The 18,148-nt window shown below is 45.0% G+C and overlaps 1 long non-coding RNA gene across 2 annotated transcripts in view; it reads right to left on the reverse strand.

The window, feature by feature from the left end:
* The window catches only part of LOC144141424 (uncharacterized), a 38,686-nt gene extending 21,809 nt beyond the window's left edge, over positions 1-16,877 (reverse strand). Inside the window, exon 1 of one of the 2 annotated variants that reach the window (XR_013316594.1) lies at positions 16,777-16,862. This is a non-coding gene — a long non-coding RNA (uncharacterized LOC144141424). Of the gene's footprint in view, positions 1-16,776 lie in introns of both variants that reach the window. The other variant, XR_013316593.1, reaches the window with a different exon arrangement.
* Between the last annotated feature and the right edge of the window lie 1,271 nt (positions 16,878-18,148).

Genomic DNA, 18,148 nt, shown 5'->3' on the forward strand with positions numbered 1-18,148 from the left:
ACGCCGCCGAAAAGTCCATGCCCCAGGCCTCCAGTGCGTCCCGCAACCCAAGGAGGCCCTGGTGGAACGAGGACTGTAGGCGGGCGCGAGAGGCCCAGAACAAGGCGTGGGGTGTCCTTCGCCGGTACCCCACGCCAGATAATCTAATTTCCTTTAAACAGTCAAAGGCTCTTGGGAAGCGTGTGCGTCGTGAGGCGAAAAGGGAGAGTTGGCGCACCTTCCTCACTTCCATCAACTCATACACCGACACTCACAAAGTCTGGACGCGAATACGTAACCTTAAAGGACAACAGACACACAGCCTGCCCCTGGTCAGTACAACAGGGGACACACTAGAAGACCAGGCTAACACACTTGCACAACACTTCCAACACGTTTCCAACTCTGCACACTACACAAACACTTTCCTGAAACATAAAACAGCGTGTGAAAAAAAGTCCCTACAAGACACTAACAGGTCAAAATCTGGTTACAATTCTGAATTCACTCTCTATGAGTTGAGGGTTGCCCTGAGCACATGTAAACCTTCAGCTCCAGGGGCAGATAAGATTACATACACCATGATACAACACCGACACCCAGACACTCTTGAAACACTCCTACACCTATACAATAAAATATGGCTTTCGGGGCAGATCCCACACTCTTGGAGGGAGGCCATAGTAGTGGCGTTCCTGAAGGAAGAAAGGACCCTTCCTCTCCCGCCAGTTATCGTCCCATCGCCCTGACAAGCTGCCTGTGCAAGCTGCTCGAGAAGATGATAAATCGCAGGCTCGTGTACTTCCTTGAGTACAACGGTCTTCTCGAGAGCTGCCAGGCAGGCTTTAGGGTGGGGCGATCCACCAACGATCAACTTGTTGCGTTGGGATCCTTCATAAAAGATGCATTTGCTCATAAGCAGTTCTGCCTTACGGTATTCTTTGATCTTGAAAAGGCTTACGACACAGCGTGGTGATACGGCATCCTTAGCGACCTGAAGTCCTTTGGTGTGTCAGGTAACATGTTAAATACCATTTCTAGCTACATGTCCACGAGGACATTTCGTGTTAAGGTTGGGTCATCCCTGTCCGGGATACATGTGCAGGAAAATGGTGTGCCACAAGGTGGAGTTTTAAGCTGCACATTGTTTATAGTTAAGATGAACTCCCTCCGAAAGGCATTGCCACCAACCATTTCCTGTTCCATCTACGTAGACGATGTTCAAATATCTTTTAAATCCTGTAACCTGTCAATTTGCGAACGTCAAGTACAGCTCGGTGTTAAGAAGCTTGCTGGATGGGCGGACCTTAACGGTTTTAAACTGAACCCGGGAAAAAGTACTTGTGTTCTGTTCTCCCGCAAGCGCGGGCTTAGTGCGGACGCTGAGATTGCTGTTGGCCGTGCATCTATTCCTGTTAAAAGGGAGCACAAGTTTTTAGGTGTCATATTTGATAACAAGCTCACGTTCATACCTCACGTCATAGCACTTAAACATAAATGCCTAAAAATACTAAACATTCTCAAAGTGCTCTCCCACCAATCCTATGGTGCAGACAAGGAACTACTTCTCCGGGTCTTTACCGCCTTAGTCGGGTCCCGGTTAGACTACGGCAGCGTCGTGTATGGGTCGGCATCAAAAACCGCACTAAAAATGCTTGACCCAGTACTCCACTTGGGCCTCCGCCTTGCATCGGGTGCGTTCCGCACTAGCCCGGCAAAGAGTCTATACGTTGAATGTAACAAATGGTGCCTTGAGGACCAACGAACGTACATGGACTTGCTCTACGCTTTCAAAATTTCATCGATGAATAACCATCCTTTTAAACCTGTTTTTAATGATGCATCCACATCACTAGTGTTTGTAAATCGCCCGTCCGTTCCTTTGCCATTCTCACTTAGAGTGAGACAGGAAGCTTCGGATTTCAACATCTCCTTTTCAGACATTTACACATCTTCCTTTACTGATGTTTTACCACCCTGGCAGCTTCAACCTGTGTGTTGTTACTTGTCTTTCATGAATATTGATAAAACCAGGGTACCACAAGCTGCAATTGTGCAGCACTTCTTCTCCCTGCAGTACAAGTATCAATGTGCAGAGTTTTATAGTGACGCATCAAAAACTGCAACCATAGTGTCTTGCGCTGCTCATGGACCAAACTTTGATGCATGCAGAACCATGAGCACATACACCACAATTTACTCAGCTGAAGCATATGGCATCTTACTAATTGCACAACACATTCTTGAACACAAAATCTCGAAGTCCATCATATATACAGATTCCTTGAGCGTTGTGCGCGCATTGGCATCATACAAGCCATGCAAAAACAGAATTGTTCATATGGTTTTCAACACTATCATGTTTATATATGCCCACAAACTTGTTCTGGTGTTGTGCTGGGTTCCAGGCCATGCTGGAATTGCTGGCAATGAGGTTGCGTATCAGAAGGCCGCAGTTGCTGCACTCAGGGACACAGTAGATATAACCATACTACCACAGAGTGACCTTAAGCCACAAATTCGACAATACCTTCGTAGGAAATGGCAAACACACTGGGATGCACAGACAGACAACAAACTACATGTAATAAAGCCACACTTGGGACGGTACACATCTGACTCACACAACAGACACACGGAAGTCGCCTTGGGTAGGCTGCGGATAGGGCACACCCATGCGACGCACTCGAATCTGCTGACGGGATCGTCTAGACCCCAGTGCAGCAGGTGCGGAGACGCCCTATCCGTAGTACACATACTAATCACATGCAAGGCACTTCACACAACACGACACAAACACTTCAGAGAACTCTACAGACAACATATTCCCCTACATCCATCGTTTTTTCTAGGTGACGAAGCCATTGTTTCCGTGAAACGTGTGTTTGAGTATTTGTCAGAAGTCAAGTTTTTAAACCTCATTTCCTATCGCGCATCATTTAATCTGGCCCTACACACCAGCCATGCTCATTGTCGTTTTGTGATTTTACTTTTGTTTTTGCTGATTTTACTTAGTGTTTAAGGTATCACCTCTCATATACGAATATTGTTTTGGCGCTCTTTGCCCCAGTTGGCTTTGCGCCATAAACATCAAACCACCATCATCATCCTGCATCTTCACGCTTTGCAGGCGCAGCATTACATAGCGTTCTGGTGGCTCCGACCTTATTGTTCAATAACTGATAACTTGCGGACGTTGCCGCATTTATCGTGCATGACGAATGCGCACCAAAATATTGTGGTTCCACTCTTTATAAAGGATGCTGCCAGTATTCACCCGCACATTAAAGATGCCCAGGTGGTCCTAATTAATGCGGAGCTCTGCGCTCCGGCGCGCCTCATCGCCTGTGTAGCGTGGGCGCGTTAAACCTCAAAATAAAACGAACAATGTTTCTTTTATTGTCTTCCAGGCTGCCAATTTCTGTAGGAATCCAACTGAGGAGTGCACTATGTACATGGTTATGTCTTATAAACTTGCCTTCTGCCCGAAAAACCCTTGATCGCTTACGTCTGAAATCCCTCTTTACCATGTACTATACATAACTGAACGCATCCATACGGATCACCGTGTTCACGATCACGACACATTTCATTGTCATCATCACCACATTTAACTCGCTTGGCATCGCTGACTCATCCGTGGTCGGCTATCTTCCTGTGTGTTCGTTTGTCTGTACATCTGTTTGTAGTTTTGCGTGTAAGTATTAATGCTGGTATATAAGTAAATGAGGCAGTAAGCTATAGCGCGTTTATTTGTGTCGTGGTAGGTTCCTGCTATGGATAAGTGCAGGGTTTGTACGGAGAAGCTTCCCGTTTGAACCCATTCCCATTTGAATTTTCCCGTGTGTACCCCACCGTTTCACCCCAGCACCAAATGCTGTTCACGATTCACTCTTTCCGATTTCACCTGTTCCCATTTAAACCCATTCATATTTAAACATTCCCGTTCGTTCCCTCCTGTTAAAACCCGGCAGAAAACGATTTTCCCGTTTCCTATTTTCTAACTTGGCCCCTTCCCGGCCCTAACAAACCCCGTTACGTCAAGCGTAATTCATATTAACAAGAGTTAGACTGGGTAAATCAAAGTGGAAACATGTTCTATTATCCAAAAATCCTTATTGAATTGTTCTTTTGACGATGCGTAGGGTTAACTAAAAATAACCCATAGGTTGCGGCGTTACGTCCAACCCTGTACAGCGACGGGGAAGTACAGCTGAAACGGCACCTTTCCGCCTGTTTCAGCGATGTTCAAGCGGTACGGAGCGTGTTGCTCACAGGCGTATACCGGCAGCAGTGTGGATTGCATTCCCGTAAAAAGCGAGCGAGTTTCACAGTGTTCAACTGTTTTACGTACGAATGCCCATGCATTTCTTTTATTATGTAAGACACAAAGAAAAAGGAGAATACGAGAAATTACAAACTATATTTCTTACTCCAGAAGCAGTGTCAGTTTGCTTGTGTCGTTCCGGGAATGGAGTTGGGTCTTTTAACAAATAAATTAAATAATTTATTAGAGGTATCGATCGAAGATTGTGGGGTTTAACGCGCCGACGCAACGCAGGCGATGACGCGCGCCGTAGTGGAAGGCTCCGGATCAATTTTGACTCGCTGGGGCTCGTTAACGTGTGCTGAAATCTCGTACACACGGGCGTTTTTGCTTTCCGCCTCCATCAGCAAAGCGGCCGACGAGGCCGCCGCGGCCGGGAGTCGAACCCGCGACAATGTACCCAGTAGCGCAATGCCTTAGCCACTGAGCACTGCGGCGTGTTTTATTAGGGGTATCAAACGGCTACTGTTTTATTTCTCCGCAAAAAAAAGATCTTACAGAATCTAATTAGCAAATCCAGCTAACTAATACAAACCGCATCTTGTAAAACCAGCGACTATTATGGACTACACTAATGGTTTTCACGATTCATTTTAAAGTGAGGCTAACGGTCACTTTATATGCAGGTGTCAGAAATATATTGGCCATTGAAGTGTAAAGCTGAAATATTTTTTTGACAGAAATGTTTTGTACACATTTTTGATCTAGGTGTTAAGAACACCCCACGATTTATTCTTTTGCGTGCAATTTTTAACGTACAATACAAAGGTGGGCACGTTGTACGTGGAAAAGCAAAGGTAGTGCACAACCTTGAGGTTGTAATCCGTCGAGTGCTTTAAACATTTTTTGCGGGAGCCGCTGCCGGCTTGACAACTTGTCTTTGAAATGACAGCGCAAACATGTAATACATTGAATGCATGCAATTTTGTCGAATGGGTTATAGCAGTAGTTGAATTCCACTTTAGTGCACGCTTCTTGATCATAAAAAGGGCAAATGTAGGTATTTGCACAAAACGCTGCGCAGGTTATTCCGTTCACATTTTTTTGAAAACGAAATCAGTCCGGCCATGACTGATTAGTTTGCCGTGGTGGCCGCCAGGAGCACCGGTACTGGAAAACGTTTTTTGCCCTCATAATATTGTTTCAGCGCCCTTTTTCTTCTGAAGAGAACCATTATTGAACGAACAAACTTTCGATTCCCTACAGAAGCCAGACAAACAAGAAATTGCACGCATTTCCTTCTCTTAGACGCTGCAAGAGCACACTATCAGCCTCAGGCCTTCGCAAACTATCATCGGTCCTGAATAATTGCCGTATTCTCAATGTCAGATATATTGCTGCGTAGACGTTTTTATAGTATGCATGGCCTATTCCTGGGATTCACATTTTGGGGAACTCTTTCAAATCCGGTAACGCATACTTTCAAAAATTTGAATTGGTTGAAACGACGCGAATTCAAATGGAAGAAGTTTAGCTTGCTGGGCCAGTTTCGATTTTTTTTAATCAAATCAGGCGTACGTGTTGGCGCATGCGTTGGCTTTATTGTTCACAGGGATACACCCTGTGAACCCTGGTTTCTTCTATTAACTTTCAGTTGCTGGTCCCACGTTGTGTTGTCTCGTCTCTCCTTCTGTGTTGTGTTCTTTTTTTCAGTGGTGTTCCGTCCGACAAAGGAAGAGCACTTCGGGAGTTAGTTGAAACGGGAAGGGTGTATTGGGAACGGGTTTAAACAGGAACGCCGTTTTGGAAAAGGGTTGAAAGAAGAAGTGCCGACAATTGGGAAGGTAGTTACGGGAACGGCAACACACGGGAAGGGTCAAACGGCAAGGGAGTTTTGGGAATGGGTTGAAAATTTACGGTTGTAAGCGGGGATAGGTTGTTTCAGGCTATACACGGTGGGGGAACATTAAAGGAGCCATGAAGAGAAAATAAAAGTTTGGTTCATTCAAGAGATTGCCTCGTTAGAATCATACTGACACCACTTTTAACGTAAACTTCGCTCAAATAAGCTACATAATTAGGAAAAAAGGGAATGGCCATGCGACCCACTAGCTCATTTCCCGCAACAGAACCTATGATGTCATTCAAGCCAACTCTGCGATTGGCGGAGGCCGGCACAAGCAGACGCAAATTAGGCAGAGCTTACAAACTAGCCGAACGAGCGATTTGCGCTTAAATTTAGGGCACATTCTTTACAAATCAATAAGAATGATGGGACAGACAGTGGAAGTTACGAAAGCACATGTAAACATAGAAGTACTGATGCGTACTGCTGTTCGCACTGCGCACAGCATGCTTCGTTTAGGTGCACAGTACTACGGGGCTTGGGGTTGTCTCAGACGACACTGGCCGATTGACGCAAGCAAGGGTGTCTTACGTGACCACATTTCTCGAGCGAACACTGTTTCAGAGAACGAATATTTTCTCCCAGAACAAAAACAAGCCAGGTTTAAATACGGGCAAAAACAAACCAAACGTTTGCCACGGTGTGGTGGCGCCATCTAGGTTACGGAACGTAAAGAAACGCGGGAACAAACCAACACCGCTGTACAGGGTGGAGACAACCTTTGAACGGTCCCGTGCCGCCGCAATTGGGCCAACGTGCTCAACGCGTTTTTCTTTTCGTTTCCCACGAGACCTAGCAACGCGAAACAGACAATATGATTCAAACTTCTTCAGTAAACCGCGTTGCGGCGATAATTTTAGCGCGGTTCTGACACAATGACTTGCTTCGGCGGTGAGCGAGAAACCCAAAATGGCGGCGCCAGCGTATACGTGTCTCTACCCTGTATGGCGGATGTGTGAATGAAGGTATTCTAGGTTGCAGAGTGGTCGGTTGCTGTGATGTCATTGCACACCCCGAAAACAAACGATTTAGCGGGAAAATCAAAATTTTAACATAAATTGTTTAATTTCTCAGTGAATAAAGCATCGTTTGTATCCGGACAAGCGCTGGGGGCACTATAAAACACGAAATCTTTCGAATAAAACCAACTTGCATTTTCTCTTCATGGCTCCTTTAAGAAAAGAGGGAATATCGTAATGGATAATCATTCGTGCATTCTATGTAGCAGCGTCCTATTAGCAAAAAAATAAAGCCGTTCCACTCAACGTGAAAGCTGTCGGAAGTGCACAGCATTGATTCTCCATAATAGGCTTTAGCGCCGTTATCCGCTAACTGCTGCTACCCAATGCGATTCAAATTTCCCGCCTTCGCAGTGCTCACGCGCTCAGGGCCTGAAACTGCGCCAGCGGGAGTTCTGTTGTTTTTGTGCTTGCTTTTCCTGTCCCCACGTGCAGGCGTTACACTTTCACCTTTTTTCGCTTACTATCGTAAAACCAACCCAACGAACGTTCCTAACTAAATGAGCGCGGGTGCTGGCGATTAATTACGTATATCGTGCCTCAATTGTACCTCCAGTGCGCTTCGCGCTAAACAACGGGAGATGTATGAAAAGCGCGAACGGTTCACAAGTTTCAAACGCTTATGGCTATATAAACCGTGTGGCTTTCGAAGCCTCTGTGGGACGCCGCGACGACAGCCGCTACGACTGAACTCCCTGTGGCTCTACTTGTGTCCAGCGACCGAGCTACGACGACAAGGCTAGCCTCTAAAGTGCTCTGCACTTAAAAACTGGTCACTTGGAGTCGTAGATGTCTCCTGAGGAGTCTCCTGAGAATTACTATGACTCGAGGAGCGGAGTTGAAAAGGAGCAGCGCACGATAAAAGCTGGTAATGTTTACGGTGAGCCTTCCCACAACGAAGGACGGGGAACTTAGTCGCTAGAAGTTTTTGCAAACGTTTTCATACCGCATAGAAAACAAAATATAGACAAACTCTGCATTCCTGAATAAATCGGAGTACAGGCTTAGGTGTGGGGCCCCCGTCCCAAGACCACATCTGGCAAACGGAAGGGGTGCGGACTCACGGGGAATGGTAGCTCAGTAATTCTCCATTGGTTGCTTAAAATTAGTGTTCCCTGCGTGGGACCTACGTGAGTCACACTGGCTCTCCCGATCCACAGGTGGGTATTCCACCAATCGTAGAGTCTCAAAACATTTTACAAGCCCACCGATGAAGAACTAGTGATCTACGCGTTCTTCACATGTTCACGTGAACCAGGCAAGCATGTTTACTTAATAAGAAGTGGAAAATAGCGAGTGGTATAAGATACAGTGGGATAATAAGATGAAGCTGGAAAGGAGGGTGGAGATGGAGTAGTAAAGGGAACGTGAAAAATGGCAGAGGCAAGGGAGCGAATGACGCTGGAGAAGATGAGAAAGCCAGTATTGTCAGTTGGCAAGGGAAAAACACGGAGATGTGTGGGGAAAATGTAGAAGAGCAAACAAACTGTGGTAAATACGAAGGAGAGAAAAAAAGGAAGAGAAAGAGGAAGGAGAACCTTCTATGGTAGTGTACAGGTTTGGAGGAAATGAGAGGGGAGTGTACCGGGGCCATGGAGAGGGATAGAACAAAGAATAGGACGGGAAGTGAAGTGAAAAGAGAATGGCTTGACGGGGAAGGGGGTGGGAATTGGTGAATTGGAAAAAAGTAAACAAGCAGTGAAGGGAAAGACTTTGAAAGTGACAAAAGTGGCATATAAAGGGTAGGCTGAAAAATGTAAGGTAAGTTTCAGATATGAGAACAGTAAAGATATGCGACAAGAGGAGAAAAGGGTAAGAAGATGTGCAAGGATAAAACATTTACGACAATTATAAGTGGTGAGGGGAAAGTGAGAAGGAGAGGTAATAGGGTACAGCAGTAAGAGCTTTAAAATAAAGGGTAAAAAGAGGGTACAATTTGCAGGAATGAAACTCGCTGAAAGAAATAACAGATGGTATGCTGAGATCAAGCTAGAGGAGAAGCTAAGGTGTGTGAGAGTGGGGAAACGAGCACGGGAAGAGAATCAGGGAAAGTGAAGAGGGAAATGATAAGGGTGTTGAATACGCAGTCGGGAAGGAGGCTCAGAGGAGAGGAAGTATCATGGAGTAAAGAAACTCTTTGATGGCCTTCTAGAAGTGGGTGGAGAAAGGAGGAAATAACAACTCTGAGTCAACAGGAGAATGTGGAGCGCAAGGTGATGGTGGCAGTGAGTGTGTTTGCAAGGTGTCAAGCGCGTAACAAGCGCTATTCTCTTCGGAAATAAGAAGCACATCTGCGGAAATATTTAGCTTCAGGACTCGTCACTGCTCGCAGACAGCTTCTTGATTTTCACTCATCTTACTACTCATATCCGAAGGAATTTCGCTCTGACAGGACGCTACAAATACAAGTATGTTACTTACCAACATCAACGTTTACTTTATGGGTACAGCAAAAGTTCGTTTAATCTTGTGAACACGTTGCATCACCCATTATGCCACTTCCGGGCGCGGACACTAGTAGCTGCTTTCGCCTCGCCTTCCTGCTAAGCTCTCAGTCTAGGGCTTCCAAACATAAGTAACAACAATGTCGTCGTATAACCAGAGCCGATAGTTTCACTGAGAACTTCTCATGGACCGTCCATTCTCCACCCGCCTCACATTTGTTTTGTTGGCAGGTTTTTGGTAATCTGTGTTGTCATTCAGAGTTGCTCATTCCCGAAGGACTAACGTTTTTTTATGAGTTGAAAGTGAACGTAGAGCTCACTTTGCTGGAGTGGTGAGGGTGGGCCTTTGTGATGGAGGAACTCTGTGAGTGCCAACGACACTTTCTAGTTTATTGACTGTTGTTTGGTTTGGCCTGACAAATACAACAAGTCCCACAACTTTAGCCTATGCAAGATAGCTGAAACCCACTGTATATGCTGTCAAGGTATACGCTCCATAAATTGTACTTCTTTTATGGAAATAAATCATTTCTTTTTTATGGAAAGTCATCCATTGGCTTTGACATGATTGTGTCCCCGCGTATAATCAGAGTAGTCCAATGCTCCGTATCTCTTATCACAGAATACCACCAACTCATGCCACTCGTAAGGTGTAGGAAATAAATCATGGTTGGTAGTCCACAAGCAAGAAGCAACATAGCAATAAAATCTCTGTGAAAGCGCATCTGTAATAAGGGTAATGAGCCGTAGTGGGCTTCAAGACGCCCTTAATTTCACAAGCGCATCAGAATTTTCTCGCAATTTGTTCTCAATTTCCAAAGTGGGACGTCGTAGTTGGCAGCAAGGATGTACTCTTCTCTCACTCACTCTCTCTAATATAAATATATATATATATATATATATATGTGTGTGTGTGTGTGTGTGTGTGTGTGTGTGTGTGTGTGTGTGTGTGTGTGTGTGTGTGTGTGTGTGTGTGTGTGTGTGTGTGTGTGTGCGTTTGTATGCGGTGATTGCGGTTTCCCCATCTATTGTTTAATGTTTAATGGTGGGTTTTTGTAGCGCGCCAATATGAAGGAAGTTTGACTCTTTATTCAGTTAGAAATGACCTATTATCAACACACCATGCTAATCTGAAACAGGTGTTCGTTGAACTGACACCAAAACGATTTTGTGCTATAAAACCCCACAAGAAACCATCAACTTAACTCATCTTGTCCTTTTTGTAAGCTGACAATAAGCTGACACTAGATTTACGTGTGTTTGAGGTTGCAGAATATTACCGAAATGTTTTAGTTCCCCAAGTTATCTTAGTATTTACATCTGAACTCACAACAGTAATGTGTCATCATGTTCTCAAGTCTTTGTACTCAAAAGACAAATATTCGTCCGAATAATACAATGCATTAGTCTAATTATGGACCTATCCTTTAAACTATCATTCTCCAGTGGGTATTAATAAAGCCATAAGCTTCTCTTTAAATTAAAAAAAGATCAGCTTGTTCCCCTGAATGCGTGGAAGAACACGATACTAAAGCCGTCGACGCAAATGACAAGAAGCTTGAGGCTCGGGCAAGCACGGAGAAATTTTCGTACATATTCGGACGTACGCCAGGAAGCAAAATAGGCCCGGGAACACGAGCGCGTGTCAAAATGCATCGCCGCGACATTGGACTTTTCACTTTGGGCGTCGACGCCTCCATGTGCACGTGCGCGTCCAACCACGCTCGCTGCCCCGCCTTTTCTAAAACTTCAAGCAGCAAAGTTTGCTAGATTGGGCGTTTGGCCTAAAGCCGGTCGTGGTTTGGCCATAGGGGTAACTTTTTTTGCCAACATGCCGCGCTCGCACGCACTTGGGCGGCGAACGGAGAGGGGGAAGTGTGCGTTGCTCGTTCTGCCCCTATCCAACAGAAAACATCGGTTGCCCCCACCGCCGGCGATCTTAGGCCCCTTATATCTTACCACGTCTTTGTATGTTTGCCTGCAACATGCAGTTGGTTGGCAACTAAAAAATGAGCACACCAAAATAGAAAGTTGAGGCGAGCAATAGATTATTTGAATTAAGTGTTAAAAGAAGCAAAATTGCAGAACTACTAAAGAAGGTATTGAAGAAAAAACGCTAGCAGAGATCGGTGTGGCTATAGATTTTACAAAAAAAGGACAAAAATAGTAATTGGTTTCAATACGCAGTGAATTGCTGTACGTTTTACCAAATGCTGTACGTTTAAAACTAAGATATTGCAATCTGGTTGCGATGCGTATTTTATCACAGCCCGCAGTTAGAAGAAAGCACGCTGAACCCTCACCGTTCGCAGCCGAAGCGTGTGCCAGCGAGACTTGTTGAGCATAAAAAGTTACCCATAGCGCCAAGCGCTCAAAGCTGTCAGCTTTGCCCCTTGAAGCAAAGAAAAAGACTGGGCGCCCTATTCTCGACTGAACAAGTTTCCAGGGAACTGCAGTTTGCCATAAGTGTTTTGTGGTTGGCTTTTAATTTTGGTCACGTGGTTCCGGTTGACAAAGCGGTTGTGAGAGCTTTTAGCATTTTTACATTTCATGACGTTTATTGTCAACAGTTCTTAAGTTTGCCTTATTTTTCTGTACGTGAAGCGCACAATTCTTGGCTTGCAAGGCAAAACTAGACGATAGGCCGTGGACATAACAACGTAGGCCTGTCTTTACCATTCAACAACATTACAGCTTGCTGGCCACACCCTCTCTGTGATTGGCTGAAAATGTGCGACGTAAGGTAAAAGGTTGAATAGGATACATACGTCACACTTTGGCAGATTTAGTCTGCGTAAAAGGCACGCCGTAATATGTAACAGCTTGCAAATGGCGGCTGCTTTTGCCGCCAAATACGGCAAGAATGGCAGCATCTCAACGCCGTGGATGATGGCGAGGGTGCGGTGTAGAGGGACTCGAAATTACATTCATGTTGCGCCCTGAGTGACATCCGATTTGCGCTCCGACCATCATTCGATTTGAGAAGTGAGTTGCAGCTTGATTATTCGCTAAATGAAGCTGCAACTCACGGTTCAAATCTAATTTCGCTTGATTTTGCTTGATGGTGGTGTGCGCACAGATGGACGCGAACGGAGATTGGGCGGTCCTAAAGTACTCCGCACCAAAAAAATTTCACCGACCTTCGGCGCCAAGAAATGTCCGTGAATTTGCAGCAGGCGTAGTTTCGCATGACACGCGCTTTGACGCATATTTTCTGCCGGAAGAAATAGTAATTATGACTGTTTCCGAGTTATCAATCACCGAGCATACAAATAGCGTGCCCTATTTTGTCATTTATATTTGACAATAAAATACATATATTTTTTTAGCGTAACAGCAACATAAGGGGGCAGTAGAAGCCTCTCCATGACAGAAAACTCAATGCATGACATTTGTCCACACTCCTCCTAGAAGCTGCTCGGTCACATGATCAAACTCAAGGAAAAAATAACAAAGAAAAGTGACTGTTTTATGCATTACTGCGCTGATTAAAGTCAAGCGTGACGAATGAGTGTATCGGCGACATCAGTATGCTCGGCGATTATCAGGCGTAGCGCTTCGCTGACCTTAAGCTTTATACAAACGACGGTCGCGACCGTCTTTTAAACGCGGGGCGTTTCTTAGTCGCACGATGTCCCTCGACCGTCGGCAGCGACGTCCACACGCTCACTGCGCATGCGCGTCGCGGCGAGGCGCAGGTGCGCGTCTCTCCCCCGTACCCTCCTCGCTCTCAACAACAGGTGCAGCGTTGTTGTCCGTTCGCACCCCTCCCCCACAACTATAAAAAAAGGAATAGTTATCGGCGCCTGGTTTTGATCCCATGACCCTGTGGGCGGAACGCGAGGTACATGGTGCTCTTCCCACTGCGCCACAAAAGCGACACACAATCAAAGGCCACGAACGCGCCTTATATCCTTGACTCATTCAAACTACGTCAAGAAGCTGCTGATACACGGCAGCAGTTGCATCGATCTCGTCTTCACCAGTTGCTGCAACGCACGAGCACTGCTTAAAGACCCCTTAACAGTACACTTTAGCGACCACAAAGCCGTCGTTCTCAACGTCCAATACAACGACAACAGCAACAAATAAATAAATAACGACTTACAACAACCTACTCCTTGCCTTCACTTCGTGCGTCACAAAAAAAAGAAAACGTGGGCCCATCTCTCCACGAGGGGGGACTCGAGTCGCAAAATCACGAAAGTAATAATTAATATATGAAAGAAATAATAATAAATATTAATATTAAGCAATAATAGTTAACACATTCACTACCACCCCACCACCATCCCCCAAACACTAACGTTAAAGCAATACACCCACCCCCTTTACTCGAGTCCCCCCTCGTGAGGAGATGGGCCCAATTTTTTTTTCTGAGATCATGCCATAAACTTGTAACATAGCAGCAGACGATAGCGTGGTGGCGGTGGTGGCCGGGAAGGTGATAACGCAACAAATCTTGCATTGAAGCAGAGAGGTCAACTATGTTACTAAAAGCGATTGAAAGATATAAATAGGTACGGTAAAAAGGATTGTGTGATGTTCCTTAGCTCGACATCCCCCGTTCGCTCACATTTGGATCAACGTTACTCCATCACCTTGGGGTGTTGACCCCAATTTTGACGCACAGAATTGTGTTTGCCTCGCCAACCTCAGCTACCGCCTAAATTTTTAGAATGGATGCCCAGTGTTTTTATATATTTTATGAGCAATCTTTGATACTGTAGTTCTGATGTTTATGAGTGAAGCGTCAAAGTACACTGCATGTCGTCAGAGCTATACGTGCATCACGTCACTGACTGCTTGCATAGGGCTAACACAGAAAACATGGCGAATTCCCTGCGAATTTTTGCAGTCTATAATAGGGCCCTGGTCTTGGGGCTGGACGAGCATGCGCACATTGAAGTCTCAACACGAGAAGTGCAACGTCAGGTGGCGCTGCAACACATTTTGCCACGCGCTCGTGTTGCCCAGCTTATTTTACCGTCGTGTGTGCATGAACTTTCTACTGAAAAACAACCACCGCAAGAAACACAAGGACGAGTAAAGGTACAAACGCAGTGCTGGTTACTCACGATTGATGTTTTTTTTATTCAAAAAGCAAGCATATAAACATATAAACAGACAAACGCGGAGATCAAAAAAGTTTCAATCCAGATGGGATTATTGCGCACGTTGGCTTCTGGTCAAAGCACACGCTCTGGAAGATAAGAGACTTCCTTTTTGTGCAAGGTCACGGTGGGTTGGCTAACGCGAGATTCACAATATTTAGAAATGTAAAACGCCCTTTGCACCTCTCTTCTATGCTGATTAGCATGTTAAGACAACGCGGTTGTGTCCTATTAAGCAGGTGTACAGTCATGGACAATTCAAATACGAACCGCGGAGCCCACGGTCGAAGATACCGGTGCCGTCACCTAGCAGCGTCCGTCGAAAACGCACGGACATGCGCAGTTGTGATGTCGGGAGCGAGGCTGCGTGTCCCACTTCGATATGTTGCCCTCTGCTTGCTCGCATGCTTGCCTTGTCACCATGACACAATAGCGCTGAAAACAATTGTTAGTGATCCGTCGCGAGACAGTATCTGCGGCCCCTGTGTGCTCGACTCACCCAAGCGCTTGGGCCCCTTGTGTGCCGGCGTTACATTGCCGACGTAGCTGCGCATGGGACCGTAACTTGAGAAAAAAACGGTGGACAAGTGTGTCACCCCCAAACCATGCTCAGTGCTGCCCGCACCGCAAATTTCTACAAGCCCTAAGGTGCCTGCCACAAACATAGGCCGCCAAAAATTTTTCAGTAAGGGGAACTGGCCTATAAAATGTTTGGACCTGCCTATCTTCCTAATATTTGTTAATATTAGAATTCTGCCAGTAATTTTCCCAGTCATCACAATGCTTGCAGTTAATGCACGTCATTGGAGACGAATTCTGGGGGTATATCTATTGTTTGCTGCAAGCACCGAATCCGCGAAATGACTCAGCCATGGCTTCGTTAAAATAGGGCGGAGTCTTGGCGGCCAGCTAGTTCTTCGATTAGCGAGCCACGGCATCATAAACGCAAAACATTGCAGTGTCATCACAGGTTAGGCGTCATGCATTTATTTTTGTCTACATTTCAGTGCGTTGCTTTTCTTCAAGAAAGCATCGTGAGCTCAACAGTACGCCTTCCCACGCAAATCACTGGCCGCAGCTGCAAGCAATTACCTTCCGCATTGCCCTCAACGCGACCAACACTTTCAGCTGCAGCGGCGGTAGTATTTCAGTGCTTACAACGCTCTTCCGGCGTGGCGACAAGCCAATCATGCGACCGAGGAGAGGGCTACATATCGCAGTAGAGCACGCACCCTCGCACCCGATATCACAACTGCACATGTCCGTGCGTTTCCCTCGGCCACTGCCAGGTGACGGCACCGGTATCTTCGGCCGTGCACTCCGCGGTTCGTATTTGAATTGTCCATCACTGCACGAGTCGGTAAGAAAAGTCGAGTTAAAAAAGGAATAGTTCTAAATGGAGAGATAACACTCCATTCAGTAATAAGTGCCTTCCTCGTCGACTTTTTTTGCTATGGTTGTTTTTCAGTATGAAATCATACGAACTCGCCAAATTTGCCATCTTCGTATAAACTTCCTAGTTTTCTAAAAGCACCACGAGCGGTGACCAAATTGATGGCGGCAAAATCAGAACATAGCCTTTAAATTCTCAAGGATTTGTACAGTGTGCACGAATACGACTCTCAGGGAAATTCGCAGTATTATTATATGAGGCAAAATGTGCTCATTGTAAGAAATCAGAAAGTTCCCCCTCGGTTTCGCATGACGTTCTTCATTCTTTCCATTAGGCAATACGACAGAAAGCCACTATGGAAAAACATGTTGTGCAATGTATTTCCCTTTGCCAAAGTGGGCATAATCTAAATAAGATTTCAATTTTCCGCTGCGCACGGCAATAAACAATGAAAACTATGCGGTAAGCTTTAGAGCCCCTTCTTTTCAACAACGGTTGCTGCTAAAAGATTACCTGTACCCTATATGTTATTTTTCTTTGTCAGTAATACGTAGATGCTGCACTACATAACTATTTGTTTTCTTTGCATTTCATCTGACAAATTAAACTTCTATTGTAGCGTGCGCGTGGAATGGAATCGTATATTCTACTTACTATTTGCTGTAACAATTAAAACTGCTCCAGCAGTGAAAGCAGCGAAGAATAGCATGGTTGTTTTTTTGGCCGCCATCATTATTCCCAACTTGCCGTGTGGCAGCGCCGCACATATATTCTCTTATATACAGAAAAAGTGTTTAGCATATACAAACACAGACATTTTTTTACACACGCATATGTTTTAGCACCACGTTTTCTGCGAAGGTTGTTAGTATTTACTAAGAAGAAAGGTTCCCCAGAAAGGTTTTTTTTACTCTTGTATGGATTCAAAGATCATCTAAAGGTTCACATTAATTTTGGCTCTTCATAAAATGTGAAGTCTTAAAAAGCCTTTCTTCCGCACTAGTTTGTTCACAGCCTTCAGGAGACCTCTTACCGCATAAAATATTACAGATTACTGCTCATTTTGTCAGTCCACCAGGGGTTTTGTTTTTTTAAAACCAAGATACTCTTTGAATGTACAGGTCATTCCCTTTTTTGCAACAGCGTCGCTAATTTTATTGACGGTCGCAAGAGATCTCTTTCCTATTGTTACAGATTTGAAAATAGCGCATCTCCAACAATTGTACTCGCCTCAAACACCTTGGCCTAAAATATACTAATCACACAGTTTTCCTTAAGCAGGCCCGAAGTTCTTGCTGTAGCTTACCGGGATCATACACCACCGCGGACTTGCTCACATTTACAATGAACGGGGCCATCTTACTACGAACAGATAATATTCTTGTACCAAAATAAATTAAATAGTAATGCTCAAAAAGCCAGGGCTTGTTATCAAATTTTTCTTTTCCATATGTTGTTGATCCGCAAAGGTCGCATCACAAAATAGCGGACAACGAAAGCGCTGGGAGAAAAAAACACAACACAGCCAGCGCCTAAGGCAAACCTAAAGAGTAACTTATGTATTGTTTCAAGGAGTTGGAAACTACATCTGCGTAAAAAATGTTTTCGTCAGTTTCCTAATAGATTTTCGGGGGCTTTTGTTCGGCGTTCTTGAGAAGAAGTGGCGGTAATACCGTCCCCATTTCAGTCTCACTATTCCTGTGCTAACTGCAGCAGTATTCGATGAGCTATCATGCAAACGTAAGTATTGCGAATTTTTGTACATTTTTATTACTGATTCACGAAAATTGTCGTTCCAAGTTTTCCAAAAAAACGAAAAAAATTCGTTGTGGTTTCTTGAGTTCCTGCTTGCAGAGGTCATATTAGATTCTCCTATTTGTCAACTAATTAAAGTATGGGTCTTCAATTCTTTCTTCCACACATATTCATGTTAGGCCAGTTTCCACAAAAACTTATTTTCCGTTTGCCGCTAACAAGCATTTTCTCCGAGATCTTAACGGACATGCACGTGTAGCTTGGCGGCCGT

Source organism: Haemaphysalis longicornis, unplaced genomic scaffold, assembly GCF_048455015.1.
Source record: "Haemaphysalis longicornis isolate Haplotype H1 unplaced genomic scaffold, Haemaphysalis longicornis Haplotype H1 scaffold_6, whole genome shotgun sequence".
NCBI classification, from domain to species: Eukaryota; Metazoa; Arthropoda; class Arachnida; order Ixodida; family Ixodidae; genus Haemaphysalis; species Haemaphysalis longicornis.